Source organism: Chiloscyllium plagiosum, unplaced genomic scaffold (assembly GCF_037043375.1).
Source record: "Chiloscyllium plagiosum isolate Xiang-an unplaced genomic scaffold, Cpla_swu_hap1 HiC_scaffold_5, whole genome shotgun sequence".
Lineage (NCBI taxonomy): Eukaryota > Metazoa > Chordata > Chondrichthyes > Orectolobiformes > Hemiscylliidae > Chiloscyllium > Chiloscyllium plagiosum.
Genome location: NW_028270143.1, coordinates 120,771,019 through 120,787,520, shown reverse-complemented (window position 1 = coordinate 120,787,520; position 16,502 = coordinate 120,771,019). Strand labels below are relative to the sequence as shown.

Below are 16,502 nucleotides of genomic sequence, written 5' to 3'. Positions count from 1 at the left end.
CCTAACTTGTAAGCGTAATGAGACATTCACCTTCCAGAACAGTCAAGATTATGGAGCTGAGCTTCATAAAATCATATCTGCTCAGTGTGGTATACATGAAAACGTATCAGGATTGTTGTATTACGTGTATTTTCCACTAGTAATTATTAAATTACAGGTTCTTTTCCTCTTGAGTATGAGTTTTGTCAAGAGTCTTCAATATAACCCAGAAATGTAGTTATCCAACATCCCACTGTGAAATATGTGCCTCCAGCCTCTTGGGTGGGAAGGAAGTACTGCCACACATTACACAAGTGAACAAATGTCGCCACGTTATTTACACTGATCCATTGACACTAAGAACAGATGTTCTTCATTTTTCTGAAAATCTTCTGCCCCCACCCCCATGTGGTCAGATACTTTCCCGCATCTCTTTAGCAGGTGTGTAAGGCTACCAGCTTTCTTATTATACTGGTTTGTTGGTAGTATTTCATGGGGGTGTTGACAGTATGTGGAGCATGACCCTCTCGCCTACTTTGCTCCAAAGTAAATCACTCTCACTCACCCATCCACGTCACCCTTCCAGTCAGTTAATTATTTTTCAAACCTTTTATCCAGTTGCCATATAATTTCCCTGTTTGCTAATGAAGGAGAACATAAATTACTAAGTAAGCTTGCTACTGCTTGCATATTAATTATGAAAATACAAAGACATGTATTGGGACGGCATGGTGGCTCAGTGGTTAGCACTGCTGCCTCACAACGCCAGGGACTCAGGTTCGACTCCAGCCTTGGATGACCGTCTGTGTGGAGTTTGCGCATTCTCCCCGTGTCAGCGTGGGTTTCCTCCGGGTGCTCCAGTTTCCTCCCATAGTCTAAAAGATGTGCATGTTAGGTGAATTAGCCATGCTAAATTGCCCATAGTGTTAGATGCATTAGTTAGAGGGAAATGGGTCTGGGTGGGTCACTCTTCGGAGGGTTGGTGTGGACTTGTTGGGCTGAAGGACCTGTTTCCATGCTGTAGAGAACCTAATCTAATCACTCACTTCTCAGTTCATCAGTTAATCAGCCAGTCACACCCATCTAGCCCACCTTCATGTACCTATATACCCAAACCTTTTTCTTTCTCTCTCTCTCTCTCTCTCTATCAATCAATCAATCAATCAATCAGTCAGTCACTCTCTGGTAACTTACTCATTCTTCTCAATTACACTCACTCGCTCCCATTCCTCCCGCCACTCACTCACTTGTCCAATCTGCCAACACTCACTCAGTTAGTCACTCAACCACCCAGCTCCCCAGTCAGTTACTCACCCAGTCACTCAACCCTCCAGTTAATTAGTCATTCATACCCTAATCACTCACTCACTTCGTCTGCTATCCAGCTCCCCCAGTCAGTCTATCACTTACTCACCCAGACAGTCCCTTATTCAATCATTCACCCACTCACTCTTGTCACTGTGAGTCATTCACTTCCTCCCACCCAGGACCCCCTCCCCCATTTCATGTGAGCTGATGTACAGACCTGCTTTATACACTATGTCAAACAGTAACTGAATATTTCCTTCTATAAAAGCTAAAAATGCTGTACTCTCGATATCATCTCACAAGGGCTGTGCAACCGAAGCACCTTTTGATTTCCATGCCCCCCCACAGATAAAAGGCAAATATTTGATTAGCTTATTGATTGTATTCTATCTGTGCATTGCTGTTAGTAATTTGTGGAAACGTAAACCTTTTTTATACTCCACAATGCCAAAGGACTTGTTTTTCTCAAACCCAAAATTAATGACCTTATATTTCTTCAACTTTTAACTCCTTTTCCTTAGTTTTGTTATTGCGCAGTCTTGTTGATGTCTGAAGCAATCTTCTCCCGCACAACTTATTGTGTCTTCGAATGTTGTGTAATTTAGCACTTGAATATATTGGTCTGTACATCTTGACCAAGTCGAATTTATGACAGCTCTGTAATTAAACCTTGTCTATATCATGGCAGTTAATTCACCATTGTGCGAATCAGAGTTCATTGAACTTATAAACTTAGCAACTGCACCATTGCATTTAGATTTAACGACAATATACATGCACAAATACTTGGGATTGCCATAGTAGACTCTGTGGAAATGTATTTAATCAGAGAGTCATAGAGATGTACAGCACGGAAACAGACCCTTCAGTACAACTCGTTCATGCTCATCAGATAACCCAACCTAATCGAGTCCCATTTGCCAGCACTTGGCCCATATCCCTCTAAACCCTTCCTGTTCATATACCCATCCAGATGCCTTTTAAATAATGCATTGTACCAGTCTCCATCACTTCCTCTGGCAGCTCATTCCATACAAGTACCACCCTCGGCATGACTAAGTTGCCCCTTAAGTCCCTTTTGTATATCTTTCCCCGCTCACCCTAATCCTATGCCCTCTAGTTCTGGACTCTCCCACTCCAGGCAAAAAAACTTTATCTATTTACTCTATCAATGCCCCTCATGATTTTATAAACCTCTATAAGGTCATCCCTCAGCCTTGGACGCTCCAGGGAAAATAGCTCCAGCCTCTTCAGCATCCCTTATAGCTGAAATCCTCCAAGTCTGGCAACAACCTTATAAATCTTTTCTGAAACCTTTCAAGCTTCACAACATCCATCCTTCTTCACTATCCTATCTACTTGTGACTCCACTTTCAAGGAGGTATGAACCTGCATTCCAAGGTCTGTTCGTTCAACAACACTCCCTAGAACCTTACCATTAAGTGCATCAGTCCTGCTAAGATTTGCATTCCCAAAATGCACCTCAAATTTAGCTAAATTAAACTCCATCTGCCACTCCTCACCCCATTGGCCCATCTGATCAAGATCCTGTTGTAATCTGAGGTAACCTTCTTCGCTGTCCACGACACCTCCAATTTTGGTGTCATCTGTAAACTTACTAACTATACCTCTTCTGCTGACATCCAAATCATTTTTATAAATGACAAAATGTGGTGGACCCAGCACCGATCCTTGTAGCACTGTACTGGTCACAGGCCTCCAGTATGAAAAATAACCGTCCACTACCACCCTCTGTCTTCTACCTTTGAGTCAGTTTTGTATCCAAATGGCTAGTTCTCCCTGTATTTCATGAGAGCTAACCTTACTAACCAGAGCCTTGAATGCCTTACTGAAGTCCATATAGATCACGTCAACTGCTCTACTCTCATCTATCTTCTTTGTTACTTGTTCACACAACTTAATCAAGTTTTTGAGACATGATTTCCCATGCACAAAGGCATGTTGACTATCCCTAATCAGTCCTTGCCTTTCCTAATATGTGTAAATCCTGTACCTCAGGATTCCCTCTAACAACATGCCCACCACCGACGTCATATTTGTTGCGATCCATGAGAGTATCCTTGATAGAATAACACCCAAGTTCCTTTCTCTTGCTTATATCGAATATATACATGATACATTTCCTGTACATCCCTGTTGAGAAATTGGCAAAGAGGTTGTCTAGTAAAAGTTTTTAAAAAGTACTTGGATGAGCCCTGTGTTATAACATTCAAGTCTATAGAACTAATGTGGAAAAGTGGCATTAGTGTAGGTTGTAGAATGTTTTTGGTTATGCAAACACAATGAGCTAAAGGGCTTTTTCCATACTATATGATTCTGTAAACCTATCATCACTTGTATATGTGTTTCACACAGTATAAGATTGGCCTTATCATTAACTTTATAAATCAGGCCTGAGCCATTGGTTCACATTGTACGCTTAATGTTGAAATAGGGTCATCAAAACTATCTTGTGGGATAATTGCTTCACTGATCAGGTAATTTCTTAAGTTACTGATGAGGTTCACATCCTATTAAGTTGATTTACATTCCAAGATGTTCCAGTGGAAGGGATGGGCAATAAAACTTAGCCCAACCTTAATGTCCCCTGGCCACAAGAGTGGGAGAGATGGTCCCCTGGCTGCGAGAGTGAGAGTGACATCTCTGGGCCGCAAGATCTTAATGGAGAGAACGGTCCCTGGGCCACGAGAGCTGCAAAAGCATTAAAATGCTTCTGCAGTTGAAGGAGAATTGACATTTGAGTAACAAATTAAAGTCAAGAAACAAATGACACCGGAATTGAATGCCTGTAAATGAGTGTGCGTGTAAAGGGGTATAAGTCCGTGTGTGTGTGTGTGTGTGTGTGTGTGTGTGTGTGTGTGTGTGTGTGTGTGTGTGTGTGTGTGTGTGTGTGTGTGTGTGTGTGTGTGTGTGTGTGTGTGTGTGAGAGAGAGAAAGCGCGAGAGAGAGACGGCCAGCGTGGTCACCTGTATTATTATCACATGCTCCTAAGGTCCCGGTTGAGGCGATCCCCTTGGGTGCCGAACCTGGCTATCAACATCTGCTCGGCCACTTTGCGTTGTTGCCTGTCCCTTTCTGTATTTTTCCCCTCTCACCCTAAATTTATGCCCTCTAGCTCTGGACAACCCCACTCCAGGGAAAAGATTTTGTCTATTTATCCTATCCGTGCCTCTAATGATTTTATACACCTGTATGAGGTCACCCCTCAGCCTTGGATGCTCCAGGGAAAACAGCCCCAGCCTGTTCAGCCTTCCCCCTATAGCTCAAATCCTCCAACCTTGGCAACATCCTTGTTAATCTTTTCTGAACCCTTTCAAGTTTCACAACATCCTTCCGATAGGAAAGAAACCAGAGTTGCACTCAATATTCCAACAGTGGCCTAACCAATGTCCTGTACAGCTGCAACATTACCTCCCAACTCTTGTACTCAATACTCTGACCAATAAAGGAAAGCATACCAAGCGCCTTCTTCACTATCCTATCTACCTGCGACTCCACTTTCAAGGAGCTATGAACCTACACTCCAACGTCTCTTTGTTCAGCAACACTCTCTAGGACCTTACCATGAAGTGTACAAGTCCTGCTAAGATTTGCTTTCCCAAAATGCAGCACCTCGCATTTATCTGAATTAAACTCCATCTGCCACTTCTCAGCCCCTTGGCCCATCTGATCAAGATCCTGTTATAATCTGAGGTAGCCTTCTTCGCTGTCCACTACACCACCAATTTTGGTGTCATCAGCAAACTTACTAACTACACCTCTTATGCTCACATCCAAATAATTTATATAAATGATGAAAAGTAGAGGACCCAGCACAGATCCTTGTGGCACTCCATTGGTCACAGGCTTCCAGTCTGAAAAACAACCCTCCACCACCACCCTCTGTCTTCGACCTTTTGAGCCAGTTCTGTATCCAAATGGTGAGTTCTCCTTTTATTCCATGAGATCCAACCTCCTTAATCAGTCTCCTATGGGGAACTTTGTTGAATGCCTTACTGAAGTCCATATAGATCACATCTACTGGTCTGCCCTCATCACTCCTCTTTGTTACTTCTCCCAAAAACTCAATCAAGTTTGTGAGACATGATTTCCCACGTACAAAGCCATGTTGCCTATCCCTAATCAGTCCTTGCCTGTCCCTCAGGATTCCTTCTAACAACCTGCCCACCACTGACGTCAGGCTCACTGGTCTATTGTTCCCTGGCTTGTTCTCAACACCTTTCTTAAACAGTGGCACCACATTAGCCAACCTCCAGTCTTCCGGCACCTAACCTGTGACTATCGATGATTCACATATCTCAGTAAGAGGCCCAGCAATCACTTCCCTAGCTTCCCACAGAGTTCTAGGGTACACCTGATCAGGTCCTGGGGACATCCAGCACTTCCTCCTCTGTAATATGGATATTTTTCAAGATCTTCCATGTCCTTTTCAAGAGTAAATACTGTTGCAATAAACACGTTTAGTATCTCCCCCATTTCCTGCGGCTCCACACACAGGCCGCCTTGCTGATCTTTGAGGGGCTTATTCTCTCCCTAGTTACCCATTTATCCTTAATGTATTTGTAAAGTCCCTTTGGATTCTCATTAACCCAATTTGCCAAAGCTATGTCATGTCCCCTTTTTGCCCTCTTTGTGGCCGAACTGGTCCTCACCCTTAACAATTTCTCCTTCGAATCCTCCCACTTCCTCCAGACCAAAGGGGTAGCCATGGGCACACGTATGGGCCCCAGCTATGCCTGTCTCTTTGTTGGCTATGTAGAACAGTTGATCTTCCGTAATTACACTGGCACCACTCCTCACCTCTTCCTCCGCTACATTGATGACTGCATTGGCGCCACCTCGTGCTCCCGCGAGGAGGTTGAGCAATTCATCAACTTCACCAACACATTCCACCCTGACCTTAAATTTACCTGGACCATCTCTGACACCTCCCTCCCCTTCCTGGACCTCTCCATCTCCATTAATGACGACCGACTTGACACTGACATTTTTTACAAACCCACCGACTCCCACAGCTACCTGGATTATACCTCTTCCCACCCTACTTCTTGCAAAAATGCTATCCCCTATTCCCAATTTCTCCGCTGGATCTGCTCCCGGGTCTCTGGAATTAATAGGAAGAGATAAGAATGAGATTTTGAGGAGTGAATATAGGAAGTTACGCTGGAATTTAAAAAGTAGATCCAGGAAGGTATTAACATCTGGATTGCTCCCAGTGTCACAAGCTAGTGAGGGGAGGAATAAGAGGATAGAGCAGAAGATTGTGTGGCTGAGGAGTTGGTGCAGGGGAGAAAGATCCACATTTTTGAATCATTGGAATCACTTCTGGGGTAGAAGTGACCTATACAAGAAGGACGGATTGAACCTGAGTTGTAAGGGGACTAATATATTGGCAGGAAGATTTGCTAGAGTTGCTTGGGAGGATTTAAATAGGAACAAAGCAGTAAACAAGGTAGGACTGATTAAATTAAACTGCATTTATTTCAATGCAGGAGGCCTAACGGGTAAGGCAGATGAACTGAGGGCATGGTTGGAAACATGGGACGAGGATACCATAGCAATTACAGAGACATGACTCCGGGATGGCCAGGACTCGCAGCTTAATGTTCCAGGAGACTGATCTGCTAGGAAGATTAGAAAGGGGAGCAAGAGAGGGAAAGTGGTGTTTTTGATTAAGGATAATATTACTGCAGGACTTGGGGAGGATATTCCTGGGAATACGTCCAGGGAAGTCAGTTGGGTGGAATTGAGAAATTAGAAAGGCATTATCACCTTATAGACCCCCAGTAGTCAGCAAGAAATTGAGAAACAAATTTGGAAGGAGATCTGTGCGAATAATAGAGGATTTTAATTTTCTAAACAGAGACTAGGACTGTCATAGTCTTAAGGGAGTGATATGGAGAGGAATTTAAGTGTGTGTAAGAAACCTTTCTGGTTCAGTATGTGGATGCATCTACTAGAGAAGATGCAAAACTTGACCTCCTCTTGGGAAATAAGGCAGGTCAAGTGACTGAGGTGTCAATGGGGAAGCACTTTGCAGCCACCGATCATAATTCTATTTGTTTTAAAATAGTGATGGAAAAGGATAGACCGGATCTAAAAGTTGAGGTTTTAAATTGAAGGAAAGCCAATTTTGACAGTATTAAACAAGAAAGTTGATTGGGAGTATGTGTTTGCAGGTAAAGGGACGGCTGGAAAATGAGAAGCCTTCAAAAATGAGGTAGAGACCAGAGATCGTATGTTTCAGTTAGATTGAAGGAATAGACTGGTAGGTGTATGGAATGCTGGTGACTAGAGAAATTGAGGTTTTGGTCAAGGTAAGAAGAAAGTATATGTCAGGTATGGACAGCAGAGATTGAATGAATCCCTAGAAGAGTATAACGGCAGTAGGAATATTCTTAAGAGGGATATCAGGAGAGCAAAAAGGGTATATGAACTACCTTTGGCAAATAGGGTTAAGGAGACTCCAAAGGGATTCTACAAATACATTAAGGACAAAAAGGTAACAATGGAGAGAATAGGGCTCCTCAAAGATCAGCAAGGCGGTCTGTGTGAAACTGCAGGATATGGGTGCGATACTAAACAAGTATTTTGCACCAACGTTTACTGTGGAGAAGGACATGGAAGATAGACAACGTGGGGAAATAAATGGTGACATCTTGAAAAATGTCCAAATTACAGAAGAGGAGGTGCTGGATGTCTTAAACGCATGTAGGTGGATATATCCCCCAGGACATAATCAAGTGTACCCTAGAATTCTGTGGAAAGCTAAGGAAGAGATTTCTGGACCCCTTATTGAAATAGTTATATCATTGGTCACAGATGAGGTGCCAGAAGAATGGAGGTTGGCTAACATTGTGTCTCTATTTAAGAAAATTGATAAGGAAAAGCCAGGGAACTATAGGCCGGTGAGCCTGACATCGGTAATGGGCAAGTTGTTGGAGGGAATCCTGAAGGACAGGATGTACATGTATTTGGAAAGGCAAAGACTGATCAGGGAAAGTCAACATGGCTTTGTGGGAAATCATATCTCACAAACTTGATTGAGTTTTTTAAAGAAGTAACAGAGAGGATTGATGAGGGCGGAGTGGTAGATGTGATCTTCATGGACTCCATTAAGGCGTTTGACAAGGTTTCTCATGGTAGACTGGTTAGCAAGGTGATCACACAATACAAGGAGAACTAGGTATCTGATGTAGAATTGGCTCGAAGGTAGAAGGGTGGTGGAGGAGGGTTGCTTTTCAGACTGGAGGGCTATGACCATAAGGATTGATGCTGCATCCACTGCTTTTTATCATTTATGTAAATGATTTGGATGTGAACATAGGAGATATGGTTAGTAAGTTTGCAAATGATACTAAAGTTGAAGGTATATGAACAGTGAAGAAGGTTAACATCAGATGGTAATGAGATCTTGATCAGATGGGCCAGTGGACCGAGGAGTGGTACATGGAGTTTAATTTAGATAAATGCGAGGTGCTGCATTTTGAAAAGGGAAATCAGGGCAGGACTCAATGGTAAGGTTCTGGGGATTGTTGCCGAAAAAAGAGACCTTGGAGTTCGGGTTCATAGTTTCTTGAAAGTGGAGTTGCAGGTAGATAGGATAGTGGACAGATGCATGAGTAGGTGGGGAGCAGAGGAATACAGATGCTTAGGAATTAGGCGACAGGTTTAGACAGAGGATTTGGATCGGCTCAGGCTTGGAGGGTCAAATGGCCTGTTCCTCGGTTGTAAATTTTCTTTATTCTTTTGTTCTTGAAGATGGCATTTGGTATGCTTTCCTTTATTGGTCAGTACATTGAGTCTCTGAGTTGGAAGGTCACGTTGCAGCTGTGCAAGACAATGGTTAGGAGTATTCTGTGCAATTCTGTTCTCACTCCTGTAGGAAGGATTTTGTGAAACTTGAAAGGGTTCAGAAAAGATTTACAAAGGATGTTGCTAGGGTTGGAGGATCTGAGCTGTGGAGAGAGGCTGAATAGGTGGGGCTATTTTCCCTGGAGCCTTGGAGATTGAGGGGTGACCTTATAGAGGTTTATAAAATCATGAGAGGCATGGATAGGATAAATAGACAAAGTCTTTTCCCTGGGGTGGGGGAGTCCAGAACTAAAGGACATAGGTTTAGGGTGAGAGGGGAAAGATATAAAAGGGACCTAAGGGGCAACTTTTTCACGCAGAGGGTAGTGTGTGTATTGAATGAGCTGCCAGAGGAAGTGGTGGAGGCTGGTACAATTGTGACATTTAAAAGGCATCTGGATGGGTATATGAATAGGAAGGGTTTTGAGGGATATGGGCCAAATGCTGGCAAATTGGACTAGATTAGGTTAGGATATCTGGTTGGCATGGACTAGTTGGACCGAAGGGCCTGTTTCTGTGCTGCACATCTCTACGATTCTAAATGCAGACCTTGCCTGTAATATCCACAGATCTTGAAAGAAAAATTAAATATTTTCATCAATTCTTTTTGTTTTTCCTCTGTTTTGGATGGTACTGTCACCTACTGTGAATCTCTTGCTTTTCTGAATGCAGATAAAAAAGAAGCAATGGCGCTGATTCATGCCTTTTTTTTTGGTTGATACACAGTCCTTGTCATAGAGTCATAGAGATATACAGAACAGAACCAGATCCTTGGTCCATGCTGACCAGATACCCCATATAAATCGAGTCCCATTTGCCAGCATTTGGCCCATATCCCTCCAACCCAATCAACACCTTGTATAGAGTCTGAGGAGGTAGGGGAAGCCCTAAATGAGTTTTTTTGCTTCTGTCTTTACTAAAGAAAAGGACCTTGTAGTGAATGAAACTATTGAGGAGCAGGTAAGGAAGCTGGAATGGATAGAGATTGAGGAAGCTGATGTGCTGAAAACTTTGACAAACATTAAGATTGACAAGTTGCCAGGGCCAGACCAGATTTGTCCTCTGCTGCTTTGGGAAACGAGAAATGTGATTGTTTCGCCGCTTGCGAAGATCTTTGCATCCTCACTCTCCAACGGAGTCGTTCCTGAGGACTGGAGGGAGGCAAATGTAATTCCTCTCTTCAAGAAAGGAAATAGGGAAATCCCCGGCAATTACAGACCAGTCAGTCTCACGTCTGTCGTCTGCAAGGTGTTAGAAAGGATTCTGAGGGATAGGATTTATGACCATCTGGAAGAGCATGGCTTGATTAAATGCAGTCAGCATGGCTTTGTGAGGGGCAGGTCATGCCTCACAAATCTTATTGTGTTCTTTGAGGATGTTACTAGACAAGTTGATGAGGGTCGAGCGGTGGATGTGGTGTATGTGGACTTCAGCAAGGCATTTGATAAGGTTCCCCATGGTAGTCTCGTTCAGAAGGTCAGGAGGAATGGGATACAGGGAAATTTAGCTATCTGGATACAGAATTGGCTGGTCGACAGAAGACAGCAAGTGGTAGTGGAAGGAAAGTATTCTGCCTGGAAGTCAGTGGTGAGTGGTGCTCCACAGGGCTCTGTTCTTAGGCCTCTATGCTGCGTAATTTTTATTAATGACTTGGATGAGGAGATTGAAGGATGGGTTAGCAAGTTTGCAGACGACACAAAGGTTGGAGGTGTTGTTGACAGTATAGAGGACTGTAGTAGGCTGCAGTGTGACATTGACAGGATGCAGAGATGGGCTGAGAAATGGCAGATGGAGTTCAATCTGGATAAATGCGAAGTGATGCATTTTGGAAGGTCGAACTTGAAAGTTGAGTACAGGATTAAAGACAGGATTCTTGACAGGTGTGGAGGAAAAGCAGGATTGTGATGTGCAGGTACATAGATCCCTTAAAATTGCCACCCAAGTGGACAGGGTTGTTAAGAAAGCATATGGTGTTTTGGCTTTCATTAACAGGGGGATTGAGTTTAAGAGCCGAGAGATCTTGTTGCAACTCTATAAAACTTTGGTTAGACCGCACTTGGAATACTGTGTCCAGTTCTAGTCGCCCTATTATAGGAAAGATGTGGATGCTTTGGAGAGGGTTCAGAGGAGGTTTACCAGGGTGCTGCCTGGAATGGAGGGCTTATCTTACGAAGAGAGGTTGACTGACCTCGGATATTTTTCATTGGAAAAAAGAAGGAAGAGGGGGACCTATTTGAGACGTACAAGATAATGAGAGGCATAGATAGAGTTGATAGCCAGAGACTTTTTCCCAGGGCAGAAATTGTTAACACGCGGGGTCATAGTTATAAGCTGTTTGGTGGAAAGTATAGAGGGGATGTCAGAGGCGGGTTCTTTACGCAGAGAGTTGAGAGAGCATGGAATGTGTTGCCAGCAGCAGTTGTGGAAGTGAGGTCATTGGGGATATTTAAGAGACTGCTGGACATGCATATGGTCACAGAAATTTGAGGGTTCATACATTAGGTTTACCTTACATGAGGATCAATGGTCGGCACATCGTGGGCTGAAGGTGTTCTGTGCTGTACTGTTCTATGTTCTATGTTCTTAGGCCCAAACTGCTCTGTGCTGACCAAAATGTTGATCCATGCTAACCCACTTACCTGCACTTGGCCCATATCCTTCTAAACTCTTTCTATCCATGTGTTTGTCCAAATGCCTTTTAAATCTTGTTAGTGTACCCACCTCAACCACTTCCACTGGCTTAACATTCCATATGCGTACCACCCTCTGAAAAATAAAAAGTTGCCCCTCAGGCTCCTTTTATTCTTTCCCCTCTAATCTTAAACTGATGCCCTCTAGTCCTCGATTCTTCAACCCGGGGGTGAAAAAGACTGTGTGCATTCACCCTATCCATATCTCTCATGATCTTATACACTTCTATAAGATTCCCCCCTCAGTTTCCTATGCTTTAAAGAAAAATGTCCTAGCTTGTTCAACCTCTCCCTATAACTCAGACTTTTGAGTCTTGGCAACATCTTTGTAAATTTCTTCTACACTCCAGTTTAATAACCAATCTTGAATATTTTTCCTATAGCAAGGTGACCAAAACTGAACACAATACTCCAAGTGCAGCCTTACCAACATCCTGTGCAACTGCAATATAACTGCCTGATTTCTACACTTGGTGCACTGACTGATGAAGGCCAGTGTGCTAAAGGTCTGCTTCACTGCCCTGTCTACGTGTGACTCCACTTTCAGAGAACTGTGCACCTGAACTCCAAGATTCTTCTGTTTTACTACAGTCCTTTGTCTATCAAGTTTTGTATATGCTGTTTGGCATGAGAATACCCCTGTTTGTGACTTTACCAGGTTGACACCTCAACTTTGTGAACATTCAATAATTAAACTCCCACGTAGTTGATTGAGCCATTTAATTTAAGCCATGGAATCACTTAAGTGTTATGTTGAGGAAAGAGGCCATTTGGCTCTTCGAGCCTGTGCCAGTTCATTAAATGCATCAATCTCCTGCTTCCAGTCACCTTTGCATTTTATTTTTATCTGAGTAATCATCCATATTCTTAACTACACACTGAGTGAAAATGATTTTGTCAGAATGGGTGAAAGTTTGAAGTTGATGCTTTAAGATTCAGTGCTGAAATCATTACAGGCAATCTCTGGGTTGCGAATGGGTTCGGTTCCTGAGTCACACAGTGCAGAACATTAAAAAGCAGCCATTCATAAAACAGGAAATAATCATGTGTTGGGTATTTAAAATTGCACCCAAGTACGGGTATGCTCTTAAATTGGGGACCCCTGTGCTGTTTCTAAGTTACATACCATGGAATAAAAAAATTGATGTAAGCTTGTAGTAAACTATGCAGACATTATCAAATTAGGAGTATGGAATAAAAGGATTCACCTTAGAAATTACAGTAAGGGTTGGATAAAATATGTGAATTGGCAAAAGAAAAGGCAGATTAAATGAAATGCGGAGAAGTGCAAAATGGTCCACATTGAAACAAAAAAACACAATGCATGCTCCAAGATTGCGTTGAAATATTTGTGGATGGTATTGAAATTGTTGAAATGGTTCTAATCATTAGTAATTACAGTTAAATGGATAGACTGGAGAATCTGTTTTCTTTTCAAGCAAAAAGATCTACATGGAGATTTGATAAAGCAAGTTAAAATGATTTAGTGTTTAGGTAGAACAAACAATGAGCAATTGTTTTCAGTTGCTGAAAGTTTGATGAACCAGAGGATACAGTTGTAAGATGTTTAGCAAAAGAATGAGAGACTTTTATAATGCAACGAAGTGGTTAGTGTTCGGACTACACTGATATAGGGTGGTGGTGGTACAAGTTCAACAGCAGTATTCAAAAGACACTTGAATAAAAACTCGAAGGACAAGAAATCCTAAAGATTTGGAAAAAGCCCTGGGGAATGGGACCAAGTGATTGTTCTTCACAAGAACCAGCAAGTACCTCAAACAAAAATAAAATAACTGCAGACTCTGGAAATCTGAAACAAGTAGAAAATACTTGAAAAGCTCAGCAGGCCTAGCAACATTTGTGAAAGAGAGAAACAGAGTTAATGCTTTGAATCTGATGGGACTTTTCTTCAGAACTTCAGGTTCTTTGTTCTTCTTGCCAACTGTATAACCTCACATTTTCCCACATTATATCCATCTGCCAAGTTTTTGACCATTTGTTTAACCTGTCCGTATCCATCTGCTGAACCTTTGTATCATCCTCACCACTTGCCTTCTCACCAACTTGGTGTCATCCACAAACTTGACTGCAGTATATTCCGTTTCCTCAAGCAGGTCATTAATATATATTGTACGTAATTGTGGTCCCAGCACTGATCTTTGTGGTACTTCACTAGTTACAGTTTGCCATCATGAAAATGTCCCCTTTATCCCAACGCTGTCTTCTATTAGTTAACTAACCTTCTCTCACTGCTAGTAAACAGCCTCCAATACCATGGGTTTTACCTTACTAACTAGCCTAATGTGTGCTACCATATCAGATACCTACTGAATCCAATCTGAGGGAGGTATTTAGATGGTGCAACATGAGGGGAAAAGTAAGTTAAACTAAAATGTTACTTTAAATTCTATTGGTTTAAAAATGCATTGACAGATGTGTGTGAACCATATACAGCACAACAAAGTCTTGTTATCAACTGCCAGAAATGCTCTCAATACCAGGACCACTCCAGAATGTAAAGATAACCCTTTCTCTTTGCTATTAAGATTATTTTCTTGACTCCACTCCCCAGGGCCTTTCACCATCACCTCTAACAACTGATGCAAGTAGCTCATGGAGGGAAGAGTTAGAGATGAGTTTCTAAAATGAATTCAGAAGAATATTCTGGATTTCTAATGTCTCTGGCCCAGTGAGGAAGGAGGTGTAGGTGGATCTGGTTTTGGGGATCACAGATTAGAACAGGGAACAGTTAGGGACAGAAACCATTGTGTCATAAAGTTTAGATTAGGTATGGAAAAGTACAATAAATTAGAGTGAAAGTACTTAGAGGAAAGCTAATTTCCGTGGAGTGGGAATGGATCTGATACAAGTAAATTAGGATCAAAGCTTGGCAGACGAAACTTAATAGAACAATGAGTTGTCTTTAAAGAGTGACTGTGCAGTTGAAAGGTATTCTTATCAGGGAGAGTTGTAGGGCAACAAAAACCAGAGCTCCTTGGTTGAGAAAGAGCAAGGTGAAGCAGAAAATAAAGCTGTGTTTGATATATGTCAGGTTGATAACAAAATAAGAACCAGGCTGAATAAGGGCTATAACAAAGCAAGAGAGTGGCACTAAGTAAATTTGTCTTTAGAGGGCCAACATAAACATAGCTGAATGACTGCTTTCTGTGTTGTAACCATTTTGATTCTATAATTTATTAAGGTTGAGACCATCTATGTCGCTGTCACTTCCATCTTTTCTTCTAGCCAACTGAACCAGACATCACTTAAAGATTAACCCTGCCGTAAGCCTGAACATTTGTTTACATTTCTGTCCTGCTTCCCCTCAGGCCCTCTGCATTTATCTTGTCGAAGAAACATACTTCTGGCTAGCTTGAACAGGTTCTCACTAACCAATACCTTTTCCTTGCCCCATTCAAGCAGATATTGTTAATTCTTACTATTTGAATACTGGTCCCTCCTATTTAACTAATCGAAATGAAATTGTCTTTAACCTTACCTCAAACTCTAGCTACATCTCTACTTGTTTCCCTGACAACTGTCTGTTCAACCAGATTTTTCCAATTTTCTTTTAATTCATGGGATGTAAGTCACGTTGACTAGGCTTGCATTTATTGACTGCATCTAATTGCCCTTGAGTTGGTACTACAGAAGACCTATGGAGGCAGGGAGAGGAAACCATGGGAAAAGAGCTACTTGTGCCTCCAATTTCATGATTCTAAAATTTCAGTTGTGCAGACCCGACTCCCACTTTGGGCACCCTGCTGAATAAAATAACATCTGTTGCTGTAAAGTGGTTGTAATTTAAAGATTCTGTGCAATAGGTGCCTTAATTTCTGAAGTAAAGATTAGTGTTAATGACACTTGTAGGTCATCATATCATTAATCAGTCCTTGTTTGTTTTCAAAAACATTCAGTTTTTGTGTTTTTAGCCTGAGCCTACTTCAACGTTTGTAAGTCCTTACATTGATGGCAATGATACTGATGTGGAAAAGGGATCTGAATTTCTCTACAAGAAATTGGTCGGTTCAGCTTCCTCCTTCAGTCATCATTAATCACAGGTATGGTATAATTATTTAAGCTAAAAACTGAAAAATCATTATAAAGTTTACTCTAGCTAATATAGGCTGTGAGAATGTTGGATAATAATAGAATATCTTGTATAATTAGCAATTATTCCTTTCATGTCTAATTGGAACAAAAGCAAGACTTGTAACTTTGTTTAGTAGATATGTGAGCAAAAGCTTGGATAAATCAAATTTCTAATCTATATTATAAACTGTTAGTTATATATTTCAAAGTGCTACAGTTCTAACATGGATACAGTCTCCAGATCACAAGTTATCAAACAAATATATTTGCATTGATGTTCCATATAAAAAGAAAACTGAAATGGTACACTCCCTTGACCATTTCTTTCCTAAAAATAATATTCCCATATCAGTCTCAACCAGTTTGAGCAATCTTTTGGGGAAGTGCAAAAGAATGTATGACTTAATATGCAAAACATAAGATGGTTTGGATGGTCAGGTCTAAGCTGCCTTGGTGAATTTCTGCAGGGCAGTTTGTAGGTGGTACATATTGCTGATACTGCGCATCTGTGCTGGAGGGGGTGAATATTTGTGGATATAGTGCTAATCAAGTGGGCTG

At 41.8% G+C, this 16,502-nt stretch overlaps 1 protein-coding gene across 2 annotated transcripts in view; it reads left to right on the top strand.

Moving 5' to 3' along the window:
* LOC122550144 (meiosis-specific coiled-coil domain-containing protein MEIOC-like) overlaps positions 1 to 16,502 on the top strand; it is a 59,617-nt gene that overhangs the window by 9,032 nt on the left and 34,083 nt on the right. For both annotated transcript variants that reach the window (XM_043690791.2, XM_087987603.1), the window contains exon 2: positions 15,785 to 15,913. The gene's annotated coding sequence lies outside the window, so the exon portion shown is untranslated. The remainder of the gene's footprint in view (positions 1 to 15,784; positions 15,914 to 16,502) is intronic.